Below are 23,260 nucleotides of genomic sequence, written 5' to 3' on the forward strand. Positions count from 1 at the left end.
AGCTTGCCTCTGAAGCTAGAGAGGCCTTCGAAAAACTAAAAGTAGCCTTGAGTTCCGCTCCTGTCTTGGCCCAACCAGACTTTTCCAAGGAATTTTAAATACAATGCGACGCTTCCAAATTAGGTGTTGGCGGAGTGTTGCTCCAGGTCGATGATGAGGGCGCTGAGCACGCAATCGCGTTCGTGTCGGAAAAACTGAATAATGCTCAGCGCAATTATATGGTAACCGAGCTGGAATGTCTCGCCGCCATAATCAGTGTTTCCGAACCTATGTTGAAGGATTACCGTTTCGGATTATCACGGACCACTCCAGTCTCAAGTGGTTAATGACCCAAAAGGACTTGAGTGGGAGGTTGGCGAGGCGGTCGCTCTTACTGCAAAGATACGACTTTAAAATGGAACATCGTAAGGGCAACCTAAATGTAGTACCAGATGCGCTTTCGCGGTTTGATGTCGATGAGTTGACTTTCACTTCCACACCCAGGGAAATAGATTTAGTCTCTCCCGAATTTAGCAGCAACGAATATTTTGACTTGATTCGGACCGTCACCGAAAACGAGGAATCGCTTCCAGATTTACGAGTGGTGGACGGGGTAATTTTCAAACGAGTTAAATTTCGTAAGGGGGTGGAAGGGGAAGAAGACTCGCTGTAGCGATTATGGTTGCCGAAAGTGTTGAATGTGGAAGCAGTGAGATTAGCACATGACGCTAACCGGAGCTACCATGGCGGGTGGCAGAAAACCTTAGAACATGTTATGCAGCAGGCTAAGGACGTCCAGGACTACGTCCAGCGTTGTGACACCTGCAAAGCGGTAAAACCCACTAATCAGCAGTCGAGACCGCCTATAGAAAATACCTTTGCATCCGAGAGGCCATTTCAGCGATTATATTGCGATTTCCTAGGGCCGTATCCGAGTATCATAGTACTAGACCATTTTTCAAAATACGTTTGTCTAAAGCCCATGCAGAGAGCCATCACTGTTGACGTTATAAATTACTTCGCTTCAGAAATTTTTGCAGCTGTAGGGGTCCCTGAGTTTATTCACAGTGACATTGGTAAACAGTTTATCTCTAAGGAAATGAACCAATTTTTAGTAAATTACGGGGTGACACACGTGAGGACGGGGTTATATTCTCCTCAAGCGAACGCATCCGAGCGCGTTAATAGAGAAATTGTTTCGAAGATTAGGATTTTCCTGAAGGATAAACCTGACCATACCGATTGGGATAAGCATATACTGTTCGGAGAAGTGATTTTCATACGGCGATTCAGTGCTCTCCATACCTTGCATTATACGGCCAAAATATGGTCCAACATGCCTCAGCGTACAGTATATTAGAGAAACTCGGCAGCCTTCGGGAAGACCAGGTTACGATAGTGAGCAGAACGGACAAGTTGTCTAATATTCTCGAGCAGATCCGTAGAAATTTAGATCGGGCCAAGGATAGGGGGATAAACACCTGTAACAAGCGCTCTAGGCAAGTCAACTACAAGGAAAGCCCAGAAGTTTTCCGAAAAAACTTTGCCTTAAGTAACTTCAAACAGGGCATTAACGCCAAATCCTTGCCAAAATACCTGAAGTGTCGCGTGCTCCGAAAAATAGGCAATGCACTGTATGATCTCGAGGACCTCAGCGGGAAATTGAAAGGTCGCTTCCACACTTCGGATATTCGTCCACAAGGAACCAACAAGAACATTTTTTTTGCAAAACTACAATTTGATTTTTTTTTATATAAACCTACCAATCGGACTTTTTTTGTCTGAGCGTTTTGACGGTCGGGGACATCTCGCCCAGTATTCTTCCCGAGAACTGACCTCACAGGATGTTCACACGCGTACTCACCGAGGACCGTGAACACCTTGGCAGTCCACGCTTAGGTCGGACTAGCCTTTCGGAGTTTGGACGAGTTCACCTTTTTTTTCGTTTTGCCTTTCTGTGGGGGCCATAACCACTAGAAATCATCTTTCGGAGTTTTGACGAGTTCTCCATAACAAATGTCTAATTGCCACAAAGCCCTTTTAAACTAGGAAACAGAATTAATTCCCAATTTGACTTAACTTTTTTTTGATGGACCTATGTTGCCCGGCTAGCTTCGTAATAGGACTTTGAGACTCTTATCTCAGGGGTGAGTTGTGCCCCACGTTGCTTGTCGTCGGAGGTCCCTGGCAGTGGCTTCCCACAGATGGTCCGGTTTCCTGTTCGCTTCATCGTCAGGTCTTCAAAGCGAAGCAGGTTTGTTACGGTCTGCTGTTATGGTCTACGGTTACGATCCACTTGGGAGTGTTTTCGTGCGAACACACCTAGTGACTGGTGATGGGACCAAAAGTTGCGATGCAAAAGTATCGAAAGAAACAAAAAAAAAAATCGGCGGTCACTAGCGGGGAGATAATCACGAGTTTCCGGCTGAGGTAGAGAAGAAAGAAAATTAAGTCGAGCGAAAAAGAGGAAAACACCACGAATGCACGAGTTTCCGGCTGGAAAAGAAAAAGCCAAGAACTGAAATTAAAACGAGAGGGTTAAAAAGGAAATTATTACAGCCATTCCATCCGATACCACAAACCGCAGCAGCAAAAAGCCCCGTAAATTTAGCGGCAAATATATGTAAGAACTGGAAATAGGGTACATCGAATGATCTGCGGCATCACCAGAGCAATGGATGCAACCACATTAGTAGCAACCGCAATAGTTATAGTCGCGGCCAAACACAATTGCCACTAATGCGTCGTACACAGCAACGAGTAGGTGGCGTAGAAGCAACGAATCGAGAACTCAGCAAATAAATGTTAAACAACCGCAGAAGCAACAAGCACAAAGGAATACCCAGAAACAACAAGAACAACAACGTCACCAGTAACCACGCCGGCAGAGGCCCACGGTACGTACTCTGGTTGCCCATGTAAGTACCAGACACTGGGTGGGTCCGTTTTTTTTCTTGCTCTAAAAGGCGTTGATACTTTGCCTTTTGCTTGTGGGTCGTGCGTTATGTACCCTATTGTATGAAGTCCTGTCAGAAGGCAACCCATCATTGTCCTATTTGTGATGCATTCATTGGCACCTATTCAAATTGGGTTCCAGTAAACTAAAACCGAAAAATTCTAACATGTCCTCACTAAAGCCAGAGCAGGAAAAGTTTCTGTCTTAAAGAAATCAAAAGACAGCGCGGGTATAACTCGGGTGGAGGTGGTAGCTTTCACATTACAACCTCCCAAATACGTGCCCATAATGTGTTTAGACATATGCGCGCCCATACTTGCTATTATATGTATTCAATCCAAATACGACACCAGTAATTATTATTTGTAATGTGTCACATTCATAATACGGCAGCATTAACGATTATGAAATTGAAATAAACTTCCTACAAATATTCACTTGCATGGACACCCAACAAAAAAATGGGTTGCGATTTTAAGTAAAATTTCGGAAACATGATTCAATGCAATTTCTATTTATGTATATTTTTCTCTGCATACTACCATGCTGTGTACGTGCAAAAGCCAATTTAAAAAAAGGAACATTGGAATTATCTGCCAGAAAATAGATTGTCATATCAAGGCGTCTACCGCGTAAAATCCTAAATATATTTTCAACAAATAAATCCAACTAAATTATATATTAATGCAATCAACTTTATCCTTAAAACGTAAAACGTAGATCATCAAGATACCTCAAAATTTACTCAAGTTATCGTGTTTACGGACGGACGGACGGACATGTCTAAATGAATTTATTTTTCGCCCAGATCATTTTGATATATAGAAGTCTATATCTACCTCGATTAGTTTATGCCGTTACGGATTACCGTTATGCAAACAAAGCTAATATACTCTGTGAGCTCTGCTCAGCTGAGTATAAAAAACAAAAGTGGTAAAAGTATCCGACGAGATAGTATCGGATGGGATGCAGAATTTAAATTAAATGAAAAAGTCCATCTGCTATGGATATAAATTTAACTTTTATGGATATAAATTTATCTTTTATAAAATAATTATTTTAAAACCACAGCACCTCAAATTGTATGACTAGGCGACATAATCAATCCATTCCCACGACAATCTTATTTTAACACCAAAGTCTGTGTTTGTGTTTACCTCATCAAATACAACTCTAAAATTGTTAATACTGCTTCAAGTAATTCCAAACCGAAAGTACGTGTCATTTCAGTCATGCCAATTGTTATGGATACGCATTTTCGGTGGAAGCAGTAAGGAAGGCGGTCGGCATGATGTTGTGGTGCACAGTGGCTAGTCATTGTCGGCTGGGGCGGGTCCTTGCCAACCTTACTGTTCCTGCGCCATAAACAGAAAAAATTCATATCATGCCTATCAAAACTAACAGCTGTCAAATTCAAAAAAAAAACCGACAGAAGCGCAGAGACCGACTCAAAACGCTTATAAATTCAAACTAACACAACATCCGGTCGAACCGGATGTCACGGACAGACCGTTAACATTCAAAAATTTAAATTCAAAAGATAACCGCAAAAAAAATTTACCGAACCGGACATGGCCGGTTACCAACGCTGAAAATCAAAATCAAAAAAACGCTGAAAAATTAAAAGAAAACAAAAATTCCGCATATACATAGGGGCGCCGCGGGTATTGTTGCGACGCCCGGTGCTGATCCCACCCTCAAAAACCATGGCTACCCACGCACCTATATTTCGGTGGCCTTACCTGTTTTACCCTATGCCTTCTAAATAAAGGGAGACGTCAGCATTCCCATTCTAATTACAATTTATTCAAGATACATTAAAAAATAATCATGGCTACAAAATTCATTTAAATTTTCCATCTACTCTACTAGCGAAACAGAGACTAAATTCTTATTGTACGCTTTTAGCTGTAGATTTTAGTTGTAAGCTTATTGGTAAGTACAATTATTTATAATTAATAAAGGGGGCGGAAGAGTATATAAACAAAAAAAAAATTGTTTATTTTTTTAGTTTATTTTATTATAGTTTATTTTATTTTAGTTTACTTTGTTTTATTTTTGTTTATTTTATTTACGATTTTCATTTAATTGAAACTACAAGTAATTTGGCAATTGACGGATTTGATTTCATTTCTCACAGAATATATAGTCATAAAATGGCTACGTTTTCTTTCCTTTATTTAACATTTGTTTGTATGCTTAATTTGTTTTGCAGGTTTGTGTTTCTAGTCTAGTTCACAGAAAAATTTGAAAGCAAATTTCCAAACTCTTTAATATTGGACAGTGATTCAGAAGATATCTTATACGAGTAGTTATGTATTTAATGGTAAATGTTTTTTTTTTTTTTTTAAATGTAAATACTAAAGTAGATAACCGTTCTATAAGCTAAAAGTACGTAATAGTATCTCATTTAGCTGATCATTATTATTATTAAACTTTGACTTAAAATTTATTAATCCGAGACTTTCAAATTAGGTATACCGTAACTATTTACGCTTCTCAAAACATTTAAGTACTCTTTTCAATCATAATCTACGTTTTACGTTTTAAGGATAAAGTTGATTGCATTAATATATAATTTAGTTGGATTTATTTGTTGAAAATATATTTAGGATTTTACGCGGTAGACGCCTTGATATGACAATCTATTTTCTGGCAGATAATTCCAATGTTCCTTTTTTTAAATTGGCTTTTGCACGTACACAGCATGGTAGTATGCAGAGAAAAATATACATAAATAGGAATTGCATTGAATCATGTTTCCGAAATTTTACTTAAAATCGCAACCCATTTTTTTGTTGGGTGTACATGCAAGTGAATATTTGTAGGAAGTTTATTTCAATTTCATAATCGTTAATGCTGCCGTATTATGAATGTGACACATTACAAATAATAATTACTGGTGTCGTATTTGGATTGAATACATATAATAGCAAGTATGGGCGCGCATATGTCTAAACACATTATGGGCACGTATTTGGGAGGTTGTAATGTGAAAGCTACCACCTCCACCCGAGTTATACCCGCGCTGTCTTTTGATTTCTTTAAGACAGAAACTTTTCCTGCTCTGGCTTTAGTGAGGACATGTTAGAATTTTTCGGTTTTAGTTTACTGGAAACCAATTTGAATAGGTGCCAATGAATGCATCACAAATAGGACAATGATGGGTTGCCTTCTGACAGGACTTCATACAATAGGGTACATAACGCACGACCCACAAGCAAAAGGCAAAGTATCTACGCCTTTTAGAGCAAGAAAAAAAACGGACTCACCCAGTGTCTGGTACTTACATGGGCAACCAGAGTACGTACCGTGGGCCTCTGCCGGCGTGGTTACTGGTGACGTTGTTGTTCTTGTTGTTTCTGGGTATTCCTTTGTGCTTGTTGCTTCTGCGGTTGTTTAACATTTATTTGCTGAGTTCTCGATTCGTTGCTTCTACGCCACCTACTCGTTGCTGTGTACGACGCATTAGTGGCAATTGTGTTTGGCCGCGACTATAACTATTGCGGTTGCTACTAATGTGGTTGCATCCATTGCTCTGGTGATGCCGCAGATCATTCGATGTACCCTATTTCCAGTTCTTACATATATTTGCCGCTAAATTTACGGGGCTTTTTGCTGCTGCGGTTTGTGGTATCGGATGGAATGGCTGTAATAATTTCCTTTTTAACCCTCTCGTTTTAATTTCAGTTCTTGGCTTTTTCTTTTCCAGCCGGAAACTCGTGCATTCGTGGTGTTTTCCTCTTTTTCGCTCGACTTAATTTTCTTTCTTCTCTACCTCAGCCGGAAACTCGTGATTATCTCCCCGCTAGTGACCGCCGATTTTTTTTTTGTTTCTTTCGATACTTTTGCATCGCAACTTTTGGTCCCATCACCAGTCACTAGGTGTGTTCGCACGAAAACACTCCCAAGTGGATCGTAACCGTAGACCATAACAGCAGACCGTAACAAACCTGCTTCGCTTTGAAGACCTGACGATGAAGCGAACAGGAAACCGGACCATCTGTGGGAAGCCACTGCCAGGGACCTCCGACGACAAGCAACGTGGGGCACAACTCACCCCTGAGATAAGAGTCTCAAAGTCCTATTACGAAGCTAGCTGGACCTATGTTCATCAAAAAAAAGTTAAGTCAAATTGGGAATTAATTCTGTTTCCTAGTTTAAAAGGGCTTTGTGGCAATTAGACATTTGTTATGGAGAACTCGTCAAAACTCCGAAAGATGATTTCTAGTGGTTATGGCCCCCACAGAAAGGCAAAACGAAAAAAAAGGTGAACTCGTCCAAACTCCGAAAGGCTAGTCCGACCTAAGCGTGGACTGCCAGGGTGTTCACGGTCCTCGGTGAGTACGCGTGTGAACATCCTGTGAGGTCAGTTCTCGGGAAGAATACTGGGCGAGATGTCCCCGACCGTCAAAACGCTCAGACAAAAAAAGTCCGATTGGTAGGTTTATATAAAAAAAAATCAAATTGTAGTTTTGCAAAAAAAATGTTCTTGTTGGTTCCTTGTGGACGAATATCCGAAGTGTGGAAGCGACCTTTCAATTTCCCGCTGAGGTCCTCGAGATCATACAGTGCATTGCCTATTTTTCGGAGCACGCGACACTTCAGGTATTTTGGCAAGGATTTGGCGTTAATGCCCTGTTTGAAGTTACTTAAGGCAAAGTTTTTCCGGAAAACTTCTGGGCTTTCCTTGTAGTTGACTTGCCTAGAGCGCTTGTTACAGGTGTTTATCCCCCTATCCTTGGCCCGATCTAAATTTCTACGGATCTGCTCGAGAATATTAGGCAACTTGTCCGTTCTGCTCACTATCGTAACCTGGTCTTCCCGAAGGCTGCCGAGTTTCTCTAATATACTGTACGCTGAGGCATGTTGGACCATATTTTGGCCGTATAATGCAAGGTATGGAGAGCACTGAATCGCCGTATGAAAATCACTTCTCCGAACAGTATATGCTTATCCCAATCGGTATGGTCAGGTTTATCCTTCAGGAAAATCCTAATCTTCGAAACAATTTCTCTATTAACGCGCTCGGATGCGTTCGCTTGAGGAGAATATAACCCCGTCCTCACGTGTGTCACCCCGTAATTTACTAAAAATTGGTTCATTTCCTTAGAGATAAACTGTTTACCAATGTCACTGTGAATAAACTCAGGGACCCCTACAGCTGCAAAAATTTCTGAAGCGAAGTAATTTATAACGTCAACAGTGATGGCTCTCTGCATGGGCTTTAGACAAACGTATTTTGAAAAATGGTCTAGTACTATGATACTCGGATACGGCCCTAGGAAATCGCAATATAATCGCTGAAATGGCCTCTCGGATGCAAAGGTATTTTCTATAGGCGGTCTCGACTGCTGATTAGTGGGTTTTACCGCTTTGCAGGTGTCACAACGCTGGACGTAGTCCTGGACGTCCTTAGCCTGCTGCATAACATGTTCTAAGGTTTTCTGCCACCCGCCATGGTAGCTCCGGTTAGCGTCATGTGCTAATCTCACTGCTTCCACATTCAACACTTTCGGCAACCATAATCGCTACAGCGAGTCTTCTTCCCCTTCCACCCCCTTACGAAATTTAACTCGTTTGAAAATTACCCCGTCCCCCACTCGTAAATCTGGAAGCGATTCCTCGTTTTCGGTGACGGTCCGAATCAAGTCAAAATATTCGTTGCTGCTAAATTCGGGAGAGACTAAATCTATTTCCCCGGGTGTGGTAGTGAAAGTCAACTCATCGACATCAAACCGCGAAAGCGCATCTGGTACTACATTTAGGTTGCCCTTACGATGTTCCATTTTAAAGTCGTATCTTTGCAGTAAGAGCGACCGCCTCGCCAACCTCCCACTCAAGTCCTTTTGGGTCATTAACCACTTGAGACTGGAGTGGTCCGTGATAATCCGAAACGGTAATCCTTCAACATAGGTTCGGAAACACTGATTATGGCGGCGAGACATTCCAGCTCGGTTACCATATAATTGCGCTGAGCATTATTCAGTTTTTTCGACACGAACGCGATTGGGTGCTCAGCGCCCTCATCATCGACCTGGAGCAACACTCCGCCAACACCTAATTTGGAAGCGTCGCATTGTATTTAAAATTCCTTGGAAAAGTCTGGTTGGGCCAAGACAGGAGCGGAACTCAAGGCTACTTTTAGTTTTTCGAAGGCCTCTCTAGCTTCAGAGGCAAGCTTGAACAGTCGGTCAAGGGACCTGCCAAGTCAGCAAAATTGGTAATAAACGCCCTGTACCAATTCGTCATGCCCACAAATCTACGCACCTGCCGAGGGGATTTAGGGATCGGAAAGTTTTGCATTGCTTCTATTTTTACCGGATCCACTTTCAGATACCCGCTGCCTATCAAGTACCCTAAGTAGCGTATTTCCTTCTGACAAAATTTACTTTTCTTCACGTTTATTGTCAGACCTGCGTCTCTCAAACATTTGGCCACTTCCGCTAGCAATTTCAGGTGGTCTTCAAAATTAGTGCTACATACCATCAGGTTGTCCAGGTAGACAAAGACGTTCTCTCGCAGACGCGAAGGGATTGCCTTGTCCATAAGCCTACTCATAGTCTGCGGTCCATTGCACAGACCAAATGGCATTACCTTGAAATGGTACAGAGGCCTCCCCGGAACTGCGAATGATGTTTTTTCCTTGAAGGACTCTGTCAGTTTGATCTGGAAGAATGCGTCCTTCAGATCAATGCCACTAATGAAATGCGTATCCTTCAGTCCTCAATAAGCCGTTGATATGAGGCAGGGGTACGAGTCTTTCTTAGTCACCGCGTTGACCTTCCTGGAATCTATGCACAGCCTAACTTTATCTAGTTTCCGGACCAGTACTACAGGACTACACCACGGAGAGTTTGATTCTTCTATAACTCCTAATTCGAGTAACCTGTCTAGTTCGCTAAAAGCTTCGGCTTGCCTCGGTGGCGAAAGAGGGAAATGTTTGCTTTTTATGGGAACTGCATCACCGGTGTCAATGTGATGCTCCACTAATTTAGTTTGCCCTAGGCCTAACTTCTCGTACGAAGGAAACATCTCGATGACCTTTTGTAATTATAATTTCCGGGCTGGTGACAATTCATGGAGGTTAAGATCTTCTTCCTTCTCAGGTCTAATCTCTATGCACTCTACGCTTGGCAATATTTCGGGAGCTAACGCAAATGCTCTTCAAAAATCTACCCCGAAGTACGCTTCTTGGAGAAGTGAAGGAACAAGGTAAAAACGAATAACCTTTGTGATATTTTTGAAGGTGACCGGTAGAGATACTGAGCCTAAAATTGTTTGCTTGTTGCCGCCCGCGGTATATACGAACGCATGTAAGGGCTGATAATCCATGTTTTCCTAAGATGGAGACGTTGGCTCCCGAGTCCAACAACCCTGCAAGAAAACTATCTTTAATTTTAGCCTTTACAAGAGGCCTTTCATCCTCTGTAAGCGTTAAAGTGGTGGCTTGCAGCAGTCTACGTTCCTGTACCTCCTGTGGTATCTCTTCCTGCACTTCAAAATATTGTCCGATAAAGGGTATTGCTCAAAAAGGGTACGTCTTATTTGTTCATACCTATGTTCCCTTTCTTCTAGGTTTGGTGAAAATTGCGTTTGGCAAGCGACATCCCTGTGCTGGCGTCGCAGAATCTTGATCGGCTCGCCCATCGCGGATGAGGACGTTTGACTCTCGGATTCAGAACTATTCGAATTGTCCGTACTGTCAGGGTAAGTTATTATCACGTTTGAGGGTTCTTCTGCCAGGGTATTACTGCACCTCGGAAGCTCACCACCACCGTGCAGAGATTCACCCTCTGGTTCGGTGCACTGGACGACGCCTCGAGCACCGGCTGGTGTAGGAGCTATGAAGCCGAACGAGGTTCCCCCGCCTTCTCGCTCGGGTACTGGTTTCCCTGCCTGCGATGATCCCTAGGGCATTTAGGAGTAAATACACCCTTATACCCACATCTAAAACAAAAAGGATACTTAATGGGTTCCTCACAGTATATATAGGAGTGACCCATTGCCTGGCAATTCCAGCATTGGATTCCTGAATAGTCCGGTCTCCTGTTGCGTCGATATTCCAGCGCCTCTATCTGCGGGTCCATTTCGCCGTCCTCGCCTTCGCTCTTCATGTCCGGGGTTGTCACACGTGCTTCGTTCACATGTCGTCCTGGGTAAGTGGCTCCCAACAGCTTGCTTTCCTTCAGCACTTGTTCACCTCTGCGTGCTACATCGCGTAGATCATGAAGGGTCCTTACATCTGCGTCGAAAAGCATCAGCTTAAGGCTACTGTTGACGTTCCTTTCTATAATGTCAATCAGTAGAACCTCCGACATTGGCTCTCGTAAGCGCGCGTTCAAGAAGATTATGTCCGTGTGGAACACGTCATAGCACTCACTTGCTTTTTGCTTGCGCATGGAGATCTCCATCATGATCTCGTGGTCAGTTTTCAAAGTACCGAACTCTCTTTTTAAGGAGTAGCACAAAAAGGCATATGTCGCATTTGGGTTTTGTTTCGTGAACAGCCAGTACCATTCTTCGGCCCCCCGGAAAGAAATAGATGGAAACTAGCCATTATTTGTTCGTCCGTGCATTGTGTGCGCTCACACAAGATGTTCAGCTTAAAAAGAAAATCTGCCACGCTTCCAGTGCCGTCGAACGAGATTTTCCACTCCTGCGGTTTCACTACTATGCTGCTCGGAGCAGGGTACACCGGTGGTGCTACTGTTGGAAGTGGGTTACGGTCTATTCTATTCGCGTTCCGGTTCTGATTCATTGCTTGCTGCGCAGATTCGAGAGCGGCGTTGAGCTGGTCCATATTGTTTCTGATTGACCCCATCTCCCTCCGCATCTCTTTCTGCGACGTCCTGAACAGCTGGTGTAATACTTCTACCCACGAGTCCCCACGAGGGGCTTCGTGATGAATCCCCGGAGTATTCGTCCGGCCACTTGCAGCTTCTCTTATATTTCCCATTCCATAATTCGGTGGTAAAGCACCAGCTTCATCTGGTGCGTAGGTCGACACATTGGTCTTTAGCCCCGAGATATCATGCGCGTTTAGTAGGGGCGCGTTCAAATTACTGGTACCCCCGAGTCTATTCCAATTTTCGCGGTGGTCGTTCAGGTCCGAGCCTGTATGAATCCCCGCGGGATTTCCGTATTGCCCCCCTACTGGGGTGTGCACCACCAAGGCCTTGGAAAAGGCCCCCCTATTATTAACACCCCGGTGCTGGTGCCCTCGAAAATTTCCCGCACTCCCGAACGGAGTATTCTGGCCCGGTTGCCCAAATGACTGGTCGCGCGACATTATAATACGGTGAAAAAATTGCGGTTATTAAATCCTAGTATGATAAAAAAAAACTTATGTTTCCAAACGATGGTTTGTTGAAAAAAAATGTATATATCTATATAAAAAAAATTGCGCGAGAATTAATGCAATCATTTATCGATAATCGTATCGAATAAATAAAAATTTCCAAAAGCTGAAAAAAAGGTGGTTAGTTAATAAAATATGCGATATAGGTTTTAATGGGAATGCTGACATCCCGTCCTTAGAAGGCCGTAGGCTACAGGGGAAAGAAAAAAAATGTAAACACAGCTCCATTCATACTTTTGCCTAGTGCTCCCAACCGCAATGCGAGGGGGTCTTAAGGCCCCCCTCCGAGACTGGTTGGGGCCACTAGGGTCAGTTCCAGGTACACACGGGTTGGTCTCAACATGCCCAGCCGCAACGCAGGGGCAGTCACCAGGGGCTCTCCCCTGGGACTGGTTGGGGGTGTTGAGGCCTCCCGTCCATTCTCACTGGACAACCCTCCTGCCTCCGCCGCAATAGGTGGAGCGGTTTCGGAGCCGCTCCCCAGTCTGGTGGGACAGGAAGAAGTGCCACTTTGAATCCCAGCTCAACCCGTCACAATCCAGGTGGTGTTCTGAGTTACCACCTGAGACGTGGGTTGAGCTGGGGTTCTTGCAATTCACACACACACTCACACTGGACATCACAAATTCGGCAGAAAAAAACGGAAACTAAAAAAAACTATAAAAATTTAAACATTAGAAAAAAAAATAAAAACCCAATTAGCGGACAAAATTATTCCAAAGCCGACTACGGACAACTTCCGGGAAAACAAAAAAAAACCCCATTTACTAAAAAAACTAAGTGCGTGCAGCACTGCCTCACCGGGTGAGTACAAAAATCCGGAGACTGACGTTAAGTCACATGGCGCCTTCGACTACTGCCCCCGATGACCAGTCCGGACAACATGATCCGTCAACCATTCCCCCGCAACGCAGGTGGCTGCTACTGTGGCTGCTCACCTCGGACTGGTGGAATGGTCAACTTCACACGGTGCCCGAACTGACCATTGAGACCAGCGCCTCTGGCCCCACGTTGGGCGCCATCTGTTATGCATACGCATTTTCGGTGGAAGCAGTAAGGAAGACGGTCGGCATGATGTTGTGGTGCACAGTGGCTAGTCATTGTCGGCTAGGGCGGGTCCTTGCCAACCTTACTGTTCCTGCGCCATAAACAGAAAAAAAGTCATATTATGCCTATCAAAACTAACAGCTGTCAAATTCAAAAAAAAAAACCAACAGAAGCGCAGAGACCGACTCAAACTAAAACAACATCCGGCCAAACCGGATGTCACGGACAGACCGTTAACATTCAAAAATTTAAATTCAAAAGATAACCGCAAAAAAAATTTACCGAACCGAACATGACCGGTTACCAACGCTGAAAAATTAAAAGAAAACAAAAATTCCGAATATACATAGGGGCGCCGCGGGTGTTGTTGCGACGCCCGGTGCTGATCCCACCCTCAAAACCCTGGCTACCCACGCACCTATATTTCGGTGGCCCCTCAACTGTTTTACCCTATACCTTCTAAATAAAGGGCGACGTCAGCATTCCCATTCTAATTACAATTTATTTAAGATACATTAAAAAATAATCATGGTTACAAAATTCATTTAAATTTTCCATCTACTCTACTAGCGAAACAGAGACTAAATTCTTATTGTACGCTTTTAGCTTATTGGTAAGTACAATTATTAATAATTAATAAAGGGGGCGGAAGAGTATATAAACAAAAAAAATTGTTTATTTTTTTAGTTTATTTTATTTTATTAGTTTATTTTATTTTAGTTTACTTTATTTTATTTTTGTTTATTTTATTTACGATTTTCATTTAATTAAAACTACAAGTAATTTGGAAATTGATGGATTTGATTTCATTTCTCACAGAATATATAGTCATAAAATGGCTACGTTTTCTTTCCTTTAATTAACATTTGTTTGCATGCTTAATTTGTTTTGCAGGTTTGTGTTTCTAGTCTACTTAACGCACAAAAAAATTTGAACGCAAATTTCCAAACTCTTTAATATTGGACAGTGATTCAGAAGATATCTTATACGAGTAGTTATGTATTTAATGGTAAACATTTTTTTTTTTAAATGTAAATACTAAAGTAGATAACCGTTCTATAAACTAAACGTACGTAATAGTATCTCATTTAGCTGATCATTATTATTATTAAACTTTGGCTTAAAATTTAATAATCCGAGACTTTGAAATTAGGTATACCGTAACTATTTACGCTTCTCAAAACATTTAAGTACTCTTTTCAATCATAATCTACGTTTTACGTTTTAAGGATAAAGTTGATTGCATTAATATATAATTTAGTTGGATTTATATGTTGAAAATATATTTACGATTTAGCGAAGTCTACCGCCTTGATATGACAATCTATTTTCTGGCAGATAATTCCAATGTTCCTTTTTTTTAAATTGGCTTTTGCACGTACACAGCATGGTAATATGCAGAGAAAAATATACATAAATAGAAATTGCATTGAATCATGTTTCCGAAATTTTACTTAAAATCGCAACCCATTTTTTTGTTGGGTGTCCATGCAAGTGAATATTTGTAGAAAGTTTATTTCAATTTCATAATCGTTAATGCTGCCGTATTATGAAGGTGACACATTACAAATAATAATTACTGGTGTCGTATTTGGATTGAATACATATAATAGCAAGTATGGGCGCGCATATGTCTAAACACATTATGGGCACGTATTTGGGAGGTTGAAATGTGAAAGTTATCACCTCCACCCGAGTAATACCCGCGCTGTCTTTTGATTTGTTTAAGACAGAAACTTTTCCTGCTCTGGCTTTGGTGAGGACATGTTAGAATTTTTCGGTTTTAGTTTACTGGAACCCAATTTGAATAGGTGCCAATGAATGCATCACAAATAGGACAATGATGGGTTGCCTTCTGACAGGACTTCATACAATAGGGTACATAACGCACGACCCACAAGCAAAAGGCAAAGTATCAACGCCTTTTAGAGCAAGAAAAAAAAACGGACTCACCCAGTGTCTGGTACTTACATGGCCAGCCAGAGTACGTACCGTGGGCCTCTGCCGGCGTGGTTACTGGTGACGTTGTTGTTCTTGTTGTTGCTGGTTATTCCTTTGTGCTTGTTGCTTCTGCGGTTGTTTAACATTTATTTGCTGAGTTCTCGATTCGTTGCTCCTACGCCACCTACTCGTTGCTGTGTACGACGCATTAGTGGCAATTGTGTTTGGCCGCGACTATTACTATTGCGGTTGCTACTAATGTGGTTGCATCCATTGCTCTGGTGATGCCGCACATCATTCGATGTACCCTATTTCCAGTTCTTACATATATTTGCCGCTAAATTTGCGGGGCTTTTTGCTGCTGCGGTTTGTGGTATCGGATGGAATGGCTGCTGCAATGGCTGTAATAATTTCCTTTTTAACCCTCTCGTTTTAATTTCAGTTCTTGGCTTTTTCTTTTCCAGCCGGAAACTCATGCATTCGAGGTTTTTTCCTTTTTCGCTCGACTTAATTTTCTTTCTTCTCTACCTCAGCCGGAAACTCGTGGTTATCTCCCCGCTAGTGACCGCCGATTTTTTTTCTTTGTTTCTTTCGATACTTTTGCATCGCAACTTTTGGTCCCAGCACCAGTCACTAGGTGTATTCGCACGAAAACGCTCCCAAGTGGATCGTAACCGTAGACCATAACAGCAGACCGTAACACAATTAGCCAATAAGGTTGATCAGCATTCACTATCTGTACGAGATCCTGGAAAAGAATAATAATATTTGACTGACCTTTGTTTTTTTAATTCAGAAGCATTATATTTTCACACTGAAATATTCGTAATTGAAAGACGTTGCACGTTTGATTGTGCGACATTAAATCTCTGCTTTATTGAATAAATTATTGTCTTTTATACTAATTTACTTAACCTATACATTCATAAATATCTTAATACTAATAACTAAAAATAAGTACATAGGAAATGGGTTATGCGTACATCTACGTTTGTATACAGTCTTTGTATACATGTAGTTTTGTATGCATAACTCCATACATGTAGTTTTGTACAATTTGCAGCGTCAGCAGATCAGTTTGAATATTTTGGTATTTTCCCACAATTAGTTGAATGTTTGTATGTATATTACAATGGGTTGTGTGTGTTATATGTATAATTTATTAACTGTGATATGTGTCTCATATTCGGCATTCCGTGCCGTCTGAGTTAGTTCAATAATTGTAATATGATTATTACTAAAATATATTTGAATTTGTTATGCGTAAAGCCGCAAGTATGTTACAGTAGGTGTGGCATATAATGATACAATACAGTGTGTGACGCATAATGCTACACCATCCCCCTTAGAAAAAAAAGTGTTATATAATTGTTTTGTGAACAATTGTATAAGACTTTTTGTCATATTTTCAATTGTTTTGATATTTTATTGTTATTTGATATTGTAGTGAAAGAGGTTGTTTGCTTTGCTTTTGATCTGTTGACCTTGCTATTTTTATTGTTATAATTATTGTTTACGTATATTTTTTGTTTTGTGTAAGTCCATTTTTTTTTCAACATTTTAGACTTTTAGATATAGACAAATTTTTTTTTTTTTTTTTTTAAATTTTACTTATTTTTTCAAAATTTTAAATGTAATAATTATTTTTCATATAAAGAATTTTAAAATTTGTTTTGCACAGCCGGTCTTTAAGAGCGTCGACTCACTTAAAAATCGGCATGTTCCTACAAATCGAGTAAATTGGAATATTTATTTTTATATTATTTCCAAGAGAAATTAATTCCTTAATAATAATTGCTATTATTACTAATTTCTAAATTATTTTTATAGTTCCTACCATTATTTATTCTACCCTTACTTATTAATTTATGGAAATCAGTTTCCTATAGAAATAATTTTTATTATTTATTTACCTAAGGTTAGAGAAGAAGAAACCTTGCTATTAATATTTTCTAATCTATTGGGGATTTTGAAATAAGACTATTTCTTGCTACTATTCAATTCTATTTAGCGTAAAAATATTTCCTATTACTATTTTATCGGAGTTTTCCTAAGATTATGATTTCTATAAACGTTGTTTTTATGGCTGAAACACTTCATATTTATATACATATTTTTAACACCTTTTCATTGTTATATTATTTTATTAGGGTTACATTTATTTATTCGGAAAATTGTGTAGCTGTAGCTGGTGGAAGAGCGAGGTAATTTGTATTTGTTGTAGTAGTTTAGCTGGTTAATGGAAAGAAGGTACAGTGGATGCAAAATTATTCTATCTTTTAATTTATTTTTCTTATTTTTCCAGCAATTTATTTGATCTTATTTGTCATGCGATTTCTGCGGCGGCCACCAGGACAGAATCGTCATAACTTTTATGAAGAATTAATTTTTATTTTTATACCGGGATTTGTCACGTGCACAACCTCTTTGGTTAATGCATATATTCTATTTTAGAGAACTATCAATTATTGTTTTACATTTGCCTACTCGAGTAAATAATCAATTATTTTTCACCAATTTGTCCCTGAGGACAACTGTGTTTTTCATATAAATACCAAGTCCTGTATTGGCGGCATTTGTACAACGTGTGTACAGCCTGATAAGTAATTGTCCTAAGTCAATTTTATCATCTACAATCAGGTTTCTTGTATTTCCTACGCTACCATTTTTCTATCCTAAGATGAAAACTAGCGCGACATGTCTTATTGCAAATTTATATAGCGCTTTAACATATATATTTAATATAGGTTCTCTTTGTGACTTTTGTTCATTTTAGTTGTTAATATTGGCTGGGTAGAAAAATTATTTGCATATATTTTTATTTCTTTTTCATTAGGTTTTGCTTACTTCCACTCTCCTAGATTATCCTATTGCTTCATGACTATTTTTGTCAGGAGCCATCAAAGGAATTATGCAAATTTTTTTTTTTTTGATTTGCTGTTCGCTTTAGGCAGGGTTGCCTTTACTGTCGATTGTGACATTTTGGGTTTGAATTTATCGCTCTTCCTCAGTTTTGGTTTGGTACTGGTAATGGGTTAGATACGAGTTGTGGCGGGTTTTACCTGCCTAAATTTGTGCTTCATATAGTTTTTGAGCATCATGGCTATTGTGATGATTAATAGCATGAATACGCAACCTATAATTGCTAACCAAACATCCGGAATGTTCGGAGTACTTTCTGTATCTACCCTAGTTGATGGCTCATACTTTATTATTTTGTTATCTCTTGTTTCAGAGCTTTCTTTTCCTATTTCGTAGCCAGCTATGGCTAACATAATGCCTTGGGCTATTTTTGTCCACCAAGACATCTTGAAGGGATTAATAGGAAGTTAGATATTTTTGTTTTATAAATTTTTTTTTTCAGGTGCTACCTAACATTTGGAATTGTTGGGGAACACTTTCCTCATCATACGCATTATTTCTTCCACCTTGCTAGTGGGGTTTATAATGTCCTCAATTGTGGGTTCCCTTTCCATACCTATTGTCTTCCAAAATTTCTTTAAACTCTCTAACTCTTTGGGTAGGTCCCTAGTATGTCGGGTATTTTCGTCCCACCAATAGAGAGGAAAGTCTGAGGAATTTCTTTGCATTTTAATAGTAGTGGACTGAATAATTTAAATTTTTAAATTTTATTAAAATATTTTATGGGATTTCTCCAGAGGCTAGGTGAAATGTTTGAAGTTGATTGATTATTATAAATATTCCAACTTACTTTAACATATTCTTTATAAAAATTTAAGATAATTTTTTTTTGAATTTAAAAAATTTTAATTTTTCTGCTACTTCTTTTCCATAAAGAAATTTTACTTTATATTTTAGTGGGAAAAAAAATTTTGTTTTGAAAAAATTTATCCAAGGTTTAATACAATTGTTTTTTCTAAAAACCTAATTTTCTTTTATATCCTACTTAAAGAGTGCAAAAAAAAATCCTAAACTTTCGTTTTTGCTAATGGTTTAGCGTCCCTGAGGCCGCTCAATTGATTCTAAAAATGTATACTTAAATATTTATAACTCCTTGTCGGTCTGGATGTAGTTTGCCGTTAATTTGCTGTTGCTGAAGATTTCCAACATTTATTCCACCTCTTTTGCTTATATTTAATCCGTCATTTTTATTCCAGCTTGCTTACGTTTTTATTTGATCCGTTCTCCTTGTTGCCTTTTTATTCCACTTCGCTTATGCGTTTACTTGATCAGTCATCATTCGATTCTGATTTGCTCCAATTTTCATAACTGATGATTTTGGTTTTAATTTGTTCAGCTCCTGATGATGTTAGCAAAAAATTTTTTGAATCCTCTTTGTAGCGTAAAATATCTTCTTTCTTTGTATCTTGTTACGTTCAGGACTACTTTAGTTTGGCAGGATCTTTAGTCCTTTCTTTTCAAATTCTTGGCAGTTAGTGAGCTGTTTGTGAGATGGCAGGATCTCTGTCCAGGCAAGATCTAACGAATTTTGCTTATGAGTAAATTTTCAGCTAAGTTAAGATCAAGCTGGCAGGATCTTCTCCAGTCAGAACGTTTTAGCAGTTGTGCTGATTTTTGTTCTGAGCTGGCAGGATCGTCATGAAATATTCGTAATTGAAAGACGTTGCACGTTTGATTGTGCGACATTAAATCTCTGCTTTATTGAATAAATTATTGTCTTTTATACTAATTTACTTAACCTATACATTCATAAATATCTTAATACTAATAACTAAAAATAAGTACATAGGAAATGGGTTATGCATACATGTACGTTTGTATACAGTCTTTGTATACATGTAGTTTTGTACAATTTGCAGCGTCAGCAGATCAGTTTGAATATTTTGGTATTTTCCCACAATTAGTTGAATGTTTGTATGTATATTACAATGGGTTGTGTGTTTATATGTATAATTTATTAACTGTGATATGTGTCTCATATTCGGCATTCCGTGCCGTCTGGGTTAGTTCAATAATTGTAATATGATTATTACTAAAATATATTTGAATTTGTTATGCGTAAAGCCGCAAGTATGTTACAGTAGGTGTGGCATATAATGATACAATACAGTGTGTGACGCATAATGCTACAACACCCCTTACTTGAAATAAGAAAAATTCGCCCGAGGCAAATGTTTGCATTTCTGTATTGCCTCCAGTACCATTATCCCTATCCAAAGATGTGTATCTTTATTGGCATGTCAGTTTAAGATATCATTTGGCAGCTTAAGCTGCAGTTACGAACGTACGTACAAAAACCGTGTCAGCTGACACGACCTATCTGATTAATGTGTAATGTAAACGAAAACTCACCGACGCTCAACGCACGTACAGAACGTAGATATCAAAACAATTTTAATTTTTTCCGTAAGAACATATCAGCTGATCGCTCTCTCACTAGACAGAGTTGCCCAGTAAACTTTTGCGCCTTAATTTTTCACCGTTTGCAGATTTTATTTAAAAACACCTAATTAAAGTTTAAATTTTGTGGAAATAATTCGAAATAATTAAGTAAAAGTTCAGATTATAAATATGTAATCTATTTGTATTTAGTTAATATTAATTCCAGCCTTTTACAGCAACAAAAATTAAAATAGAAAAAGGTGATGTTTCCATAATCATGCATTCAAACAAGTCAATGGTAATATTGTTTTCGTTGCCACTACGGACATGCATTTCGCTCAACTGTGTGTACGTACGTTACACACGTCGGTGGGTAACTGCAGCTTTTTATGTAGCTTCAACATAACATCCCAGCAAAAATCTAGTGACTGAAAATGGCGACCAACAACAAAATATCCCACATTGTTCCACAATTGTTAGTATGACATAATGAGAAGGCCTAATTGAAATGTCCAATCCATATATGCTTGCCCTTTCTTACATGCAATGTACCCTCAAATACGTCACAAAAATTTTCTGCGAATCCGCCATTTGTTGTTTTCAGCTTGAAACCACAAGCGCAGAAACAGCAGAGTAATAAAAATTGATTTACAAATAATTTCGGATATAATAAAAACTAAATTAAAATTAAGTGTTGTGTGCGCTACGGTATTTGCATTTTATATTAATAATACATTTATATTTTCCACAAAGGAACCAAAATCAAGTAAGTTGTAATGCGATATGGGAAAAGCCATTTTCTGGGAAATCTAACATCATTTTCCCATATCGCTACACATCCATTCATTCATTTTCATTACTGGTGCTACAAAATTTGCATCGTTCAATCTGTTATATTGCAGTATTTGCTTTAATATAATTCGAATTAATAAAAAACTATTATTTACAGGATAACGAAAATTTGTCCCCATTATCGCCAGAGGTAATTTCGCGTCAGGCGACAATCAATATTGGCAGGATTGGACACGGTAAGTCCACTGTTGTGAAAGCTATTTCCGGAGTTCAAACGAAAAGCCATTTTGTATGCAATGCCACGACAGCAGCAGCAACAACCTATCTGCCAATGCCACAACAGTCGGGCTATCCACCACAACCTGGTCCACCTGGTTGCCCTCCACAACCTCAACATCCAGGCCATCCTCTAAAACAACCAAGTGCACCAGGTGGTTACATGGGTCAAATGATGTCACCAACACAACCTGGATAGGCGCCAATGCCCAGTCAGCCACCTATGCAGGGTCAACCACCAATACTCGGACGTCATGGTTATAATGTATGCTAATACAACTAATATATTTCAAATATTACTGATGATTATTTTTGTATTATTTTATTTAGCAACCACCTGCACCTGGTACTGATATATATCAATAGTACTGATATATATAATCATGCCTAATCCGATAAGCGTTATCGTTGAAAATCAAAATTGCGCTGGTGGTGCTTTTAATACTAATGAACAGGGTTTATTACCACCATTGGTGACCACAGAATATGTGGTACAAGATCAGGGTAACTCCTCGCCACGTTACGTTAGGTATTAATATACGAAATAAATTTTTTGTTTGGCAATTACATTGAACTTTCTCGTTTGCAGGCCTTTTTTTACTGCATACCTGCAACAGCTGATTTATTAAAAACAACAGCTTTGGCCTTTACACTTACCATCTCACCAATGGCACGCACGGTTGGGGTGAATATGAGCCACCCATTGTAAATTTTGGTGAAATGGGTCCAATTAGATGTAATCGTTGCAAGGCTAATATGCAATTTGTAGATGCTGGTCGTCGTTTCCAATGTCTAATGTGTAAAGTAACAACAGATGGTAAAAAAACTCTTTCACTTTTACTTGTGTTCATTGATCCATATTTTTTTTCAACCGTGAATAAAAAAAAAATAAATGTTAGGCGCGATAACCTCCAAAGAGATCTAAGGCCGATCTTCTCTTCCAATTTGCGTCTGCAAGGCAGATGCGTTTTCACTGAGAGCTTTTCATGGCAGAAATACACCCGGAGCGCTTGCCAAACACTGCCGAGGGGCGACCCCGCTTAGCAAAATTTTCTTCTAATTGAAAAACCTTATTTCTAAAATTTTTGATGTTTCTTTTCCCGGGGTTTGAACCCACGGCATCCGGTATGGTAGGCGGAGCACGCTACCATCACACCACGGTGGCAACTGAATATTTCCAACATTTGGGCCACACCGGACAGCGTGTTGATAAATATGAACGCCCTGAACTTGTATTGGGTACATGAGCTTTGTGTAAAAAATATTTGGGTACCGATAGCTCTCAAGGTAGAACCTCAACTCATATCCAACATCAATGCCTCGCATTCAATTGTGGACGCTGTACGCACTACATTGGGTTTACCCACTATGGACAAACATATTGTTGATTCCAGTGGTAGGGCCACAATTTCAAATGATGTGGCAACCATTATGGAACTATTGGATATTGTGTATCCAGCCGTAAAACTCTAGTCGACATCGCCAAATCTCAAAATGCTGAGGAAAGTTTTTTGTTATATTAGAATGTGTAGAACAAAAATGTTTCTCTTATCAGGTCGGCGATGGCACCACTTCACCAGTACTTTAAGCATGTGAAATCTTAA

At 39.6% G+C, this 23,260-nt stretch overlaps 1 pseudogene; it reads left to right on the forward strand.

Moving 5' to 3' along the window:
* LOC137238199 (uncharacterized) overlaps positions 1-23,260 on the forward strand; it is a 48,479-nt pseudogene that overhangs the window by 17,108 nt on the left and 8,111 nt on the right.

The sequence above is a fragment of the Eurosta solidaginis genome, chromosome 1, assembly GCF_040869045.1.
Source record: "Eurosta solidaginis isolate ZX-2024a chromosome 1, ASM4086904v1, whole genome shotgun sequence".
Taxonomy (NCBI): domain Eukaryota; kingdom Metazoa; phylum Arthropoda; class Insecta; order Diptera; family Tephritidae; genus Eurosta; species Eurosta solidaginis.